The 6,000-nt window shown below is 36.5% G+C and overlaps 1 pseudogene; it reads right to left on the bottom strand.

The window, feature by feature from the left end:
• Positions 1–526: 526 nt before the first annotated feature.
• On the bottom strand, positions 527–2,002 carry LOC138870705 (uncharacterized; annotated as a pseudogene).
• Between the last annotated feature and the right edge of the window lie 3,998 nt (positions 2,003–6,000).

Raw genomic sequence — 6,000 nt, 5'->3', positions numbered from 1 at the left:
GGGCAAAAATAGGTGCATGCTCTAAAAACCTTTCATAATACATCCCTTGGCAGTTTACATAACTTTGAGAGGTGTAAACAGCCAAATCATGGAATTGTGCTCTGAAGTCCTGGAGATTCTGGTCTTGGTTTCGTAACTGCTGTTGACGAGTGGTGGTTATATCTCTTATGTGGCCCTCGCGATCCAAAGCCGACTCTAATTGAGCCCGAAGTCTGGCCTAATCGAGTCTTGCATGTGCTCTCTCCCTGTCAATATCCGCATGTTGATGTTCTCTATTGTACCTTCTCATTTCTTCCAACTGTGCATGGAGTTGAGCTTCTGAATGTATCCAGTGGTCCGTCTCTCTCTCGAATTGAGCCATTTCTTCTTCAAATCTCATTACTTGGCGTTCCTCACTAGATTTGGCCTCCTCATTTAACTGTATGATTTTTTCCTTAGCTTTGTCTAATGCCTTTTCAGTCTTTGTCAAGATGGAGTCATAATCTTGCATTTTTTCCATTAGATTGGCAATGATTCTCTGATCTTTTCAACTTCTTACTGGCGCTTCAGAGGCTTTCTTCATCTGTTGAAGCTGAGCACGGAGAGTTTTATTCTCGCAAATCAGAATCTTCTTTTCGCCTACTGCTTCTTGTGCTTGTAAGTCTTTCTCAAAATTGAGGTTCCTCGGGCTTTTTTCTAAGGCATGAATAGTCGCTTTGTACCCCTTTTCTTTTTCACCCCAAGCCAACCGTTCTTGGATTTTGTCATCAAAGGCTTGGATATGCGGTCTTTTTATGGGCCTTCTGGGATCGGGTTCTGGCTCATTATCCACACGAGATCTTTTCTCAAACCACCTAGCATAACCTGGATCTACCTCACCTTTTGCAGGATCTGGAACTCGGGTATCATCTTTCAAGTATCGACAACCATTCCAAATACGCTGGATTAAAGCCTTAGGGAGTGTGGCTTCGGGGTGTAGCTCAATCACTTGCACACTCAAATCTTCATCATAAGGCACCACTTGGTATCTCCCTAGCTGTCTTAGAACTCTTTGTGGCGCATACGGCTGGACACTTCTTAAACCCAACAACAGCAAATAACTCTTTAAGGTTGACATGTGTATCACCTCTTTTACCGGGAGTCATCCCAAAGTCCACTCAATTTGACTTGCCATTAAAGATCTTAAATGGGATATCCAGGCTTCCACCCCTTCTGGAGATTTATAATCTTTTATTCTTTCTTCATAACTCTCGATGAAATTGTCCTTGCTTGGACCATACTGCATGAACTTGGGGTGATGTCGGAGATGTTCAGTCAACCACATTTGCAATAAAATATTGCACCCTTCGAAGAATTTTGCCCCGGACTTACACAAAGTCAACGCCCGATAAATGTCTGAGAGAATGATCGGGGAAAGAGTGTGATGTTCCTTGGTAGTGAAGACTTGTACAACTCTGGCTATGCGAATATCAATCGTCCGCTCTTTGTTTGGGAAGACCATGATTCCCAGAAAAGCCACTATGAAAGCGAAACGACGGTGAATCTGTCAGGTGTCCTTGTTTTGTTTGTTAGTAAGGCCCTTTTCATGAATTTCAAACCCATCCAGCTTTCGGAACCTTGAATATAGGAAGTTGAAAGAACAACACCCTTTGACAACATTGCTTTTTCTGATTTGATTACTGATATTCAGAAGACCAAAGAATCGGTGTACAGAGGGAGCTTTTGGGAATATAAGATTCTGGTTTCTCAAATCTCCGTCAAAACCGGAATATCCAGCTATTTCTTCTAAAGTGGGAGTAAGCTCAAAATCAGAGAAGTGAAAGACATTGTTAACAGGGTCCCAAAAAGTCACTAGTGCTATAATCAAATCATCGCGTGGTTTAACTTTCATAATATCTGTGAGAGCTCCCAAATACTTAATGACCCATTCCTGACCATCTCCTCCTAATTCATACCACCACATCTGGAGCCGAAATAGAAACTCATCTACATCTGTGAATGGTGGGTTCTGAATGGTGCTCATTTTGTACTTGTGAGTGCTTTTAATTTTAAAAACAAAAATCAAGACTCGTTTTGACTTTAAAAAAAAATCATCACTATAAAAACAATTCATAAAAATATCTGTCTTTGTCAATACGGCCTTTTACTACTTCGATGAAGAAGATTTAAAGGTTGTATTTGCTAACCGGCCCGAAATTTTGAAAAAAAAAACGACCAAAGGCGGTTGTTCTTGCAAAAACGGCCTTCCGGCGCCCTTTTGGGGACATTCGGCATATTTTGGACAAGAATGACATCGCCTTACTTATGACAAAATGACGATATTTATGTATCCACATCTTTTGTGATTATTATTTTTATTTACTTATTTTCCCCTCTTATTTTCAAAAATAGCTGGGCCCGATGTGGGTTGCCTACGTATCTCACATCCGGTGAGAATCAAACTTACGTAGTTCGTAAAAAGACCACTCTTAAAAGAAACACATTTTTATAAATAAAAAAAATTCAGCAGAATTTCAATATTATTTTGGAAATTGGTTTTTTTCAAAAACAGACAATTTTCTCTCTCGGTTCTCACATTGATTTTCCTTCTCTAACTTTCCCTTTATAAGCTGGTCAACATGCAAATCCGAAACAAATGAATGCACAAATAGCAAGTAAGATGCATCAGGATGGTCTTTTTGTTTCGGGAACACCTGTCCTAGACAGACCCAACCCCTGTGTTGAGTCTCCAAAGTCAAATGCACATGATGCAATCAAACGTTCCTACTAGGGATCCGACATGAAGTTGAGTTATTCTAAGTGTAAAACCTGGGGTACATTGTTCTAAACCCGGCTTACCCAAGCGGACAGCTTGAGCCGAAGTGGGGGCAATGTACCGAGAGCACAAAAGTCTACCTGGCCTAGTTACTTGACCCAACCTCGTTCTATTTGGTATGACTTCTAACAGAAAAGTGGGCCACACACACGTGTGCACCATAAATTCAGAAAACTCAGAAAGAAGAAGGGTTTCGTAGCAGTTTATATATACAGTTCAGATAATATTAAAACGGTAAAAAGCAACGTTTAGCACATTAGGCCCAAACATGTAAAAATCAGATAATAAATAAAGCCAAATATAACAATTTATCCAAGTTTGAATTCTTGAACCTTGAACCAGAGATTGTGGGTTCGTTCCCCAGCAGAGTCGCCAGAGCTGTCACACCTCCTTTTTACACACCCGAGGGGTATATGGGGAGTTTTTTCAATTTAAGTGACATTATTCGAAATGGGATTATTTTATTTAATTCAGAGTCGCCATTAGAATATTTTAATTGGTGTCCCAAGTCACCAGTTCACATCCCGAATTGAGGAAACAATTGACTCTGTTTAACAGTCCGCAAACCAGAAATCCGGGTAAAGAATTTTGTTAACTCAGGAGAAGGTGTTAGGCATTTCCGAGTTCCGTGGTTCTAGCACGGTCGCTCAACTATTATTATTGGCCTAATTATCTGATTTTCAAACATTTTTTCAAACCTGTGTGCATTCTTCAACTATTAAACCGCTTTTTAATCGCTTAATTTATTCATAAATAAAAAATTGAGTTACGCGTACGTATACTCTTTCCCTTTGGCGTATCAAAAATCATGTCATGCGAACATGTCCACAATTAATAACGCTTTGTTCATTTATTTAAGAAAAATTTGATTGAGGTTGCGCAAACGCATCCCTCGAGTCTTTTAGAGTTAAATTTACAATTATGTTACACGAACGTATACATAATCACAATATTAATCTAGATCAAGCCTAAAGTAAACTACGAATATTATAATTCTCCTTCTAAATTTCCGACAATGTGAAATAGAAGGGGCGAAAAAAAAAATATCAGACGCGGATGGAACATTACTAAGGATGTAATTGTTTTCCTTATCGAAGTTGATGGTATATTTTTTTAGGCTTCTTTTAGTATTAGTAACTCCATTAGCTGAATTTCTATATTTATTTCATACCCGAACCAGCAATCCCTATATTCCTTTTATATATATATATATATATATATTATTTTTTATTTTAAAAAAAATCACTTGCTACCATGAAAATCTTCAATATTTGACATATAAAGGAAGAGCCACTGAGTTTGTGAATAAACCTGGAATTCTTGTTGATGAAAATACAAAACAATACCAAGTAGACCATTCAAATCAAAAATATCAAACCATATGTTTCAACCAAAATACTTTCGCAAAAAAAAAAAAACCTTTAACCTTCATCAACTAGTGATAAAATTTAGATGCATTTGGCGTGGAATAAAAGTAGACATGTATCATCTTTAATAAACTTAGACCAATTTCATATCCCACAACTCGTTTCGTCCTAAAGCTAATTTGAGATTGTTTGTTGCGAGCATACAAATATGAGCTAAAAAAACTAATAGTTGACTAATGAAGATGAATAAGCTAAATGATTAAGGGCTAATCTCAATTAAACAAATAACAACAAATTCTCATTTAGATACATGGGAAGGGCAGTCAAGTAGCTTAATGCAAATACCAAAACATGGTTATTACTATAAATTTCAAATAAAACAAGAGGTGCTGTAGTACTTCTCCATTCTTGAACTACACAATGAGCTCCTTTCTTTTAAACTAATAAACTCAAATAACTTGAATCTTCCCATGTATACTTTATGCATAAGCACACTTAAAAATAGTAGGCTTCTAATTAATTATAATTTCCGATGACGTATGACGCATTACTACTTAATACGCATTTGATCTACCAAGGCTATAAGAATAAAGAAGCACTCAGTTCTTAGTAAATTATTCAAGACACATACTGCCAACTGGACATTTCACCTTTGGATTTTACCTAATACATCACAAACAAACCAAACAAATGCCTTGAGATCCAAATGTACTCAACAGGTCATCTGTTCTTACCCCCCCCCCCCCTTTGTATTTAAAAAAAATCCAAGATTCCATCTTTACTAACAAAATTTCATATACACTGCACTTTTAAGAAAAAACTTTCAATTACTATAACTTTAATAGACATCCACATCCTTTAGTAATGATAATGATCAAGACGAAACCGCATGGTAAAGTTCTGCTAAACAATCCATACATCCAAGTTTATTATACATAATTTAAATTACAGAGTTCGAGCGAATAATTCCCAATCTATCACAATCCTAAATTAAACGCACTAATAGAAACTTATACATTTCGAGCTAAACCTGACTAACTAATACAGTACGTCACATTTAACAAACAAAATTGAAACGATATTACACAAATCGTCCTAAACTGAGTTTATGCTTTAAGACAGCTTCTCATTTTTATTCTGCAAATCCATTACATAAACCAACTAAGGTTCAAGAATGTGTACCTGATGATAGCACATAAAATATCAAAGAAAATGAAGGCTCAGCAGTCAGCAGAAACAAGAAAAACAGTCCGGTTTTAACAAAGAGAAATCAGAAACTATTTCAAAATGTCAAAAAACCTCCAGATTCAAAGGAAGATCAATGGAACAATAGTTCCTTTGTAGTATACTGTATTTTCTGGGAATTTTTATCTCTCTCAAAATCTCTTCAATATTTTTTTTAGTATTTTTCAGAAAATGTTCTTCTTCATTTCCAGTATTTTTAGAATCTCTCTTGTTTTTGAACTCAGTGTATGTGTCTCTCCGAATGTCCTCCTTCTGTGATTTTTAGCCCCCTTAAATGGGCATTTAATTAGTGCATTTTCCACTACAACTTATCTTCTCCATATTTTAAACCCAAATCAAATAAGAAAAACTCAAAATATTTTGGTCCCCTCCTTTTTCCCCGAAAATCCTCCTTATCTCTCAAAGTGTTGTTCCCCACTTTCTCTTTTTCTATTCTTTTTTTTTTCCCATATCTATATCGTGTGTGTATATATCATGCACAAAAAGCAAAAGATAGGAAGAATTGTGTGAACCACATGTGCTTGTACTATTGTCCATTCATGTGCACTGTATTTTTAATTAAATATGTATGTTTGAAATGTGTGGACCCCTCTA

Source organism: Nicotiana sylvestris, chromosome 6 (assembly GCF_000393655.2).
Source record: "Nicotiana sylvestris chromosome 6, ASM39365v2, whole genome shotgun sequence".
In the NCBI taxonomy this organism is placed as follows: Eukaryota; Viridiplantae; Streptophyta; class Magnoliopsida; order Solanales; family Solanaceae; genus Nicotiana; species Nicotiana sylvestris.
This window is presented reverse-complemented; position numbering and strand designations above follow the sequence as displayed.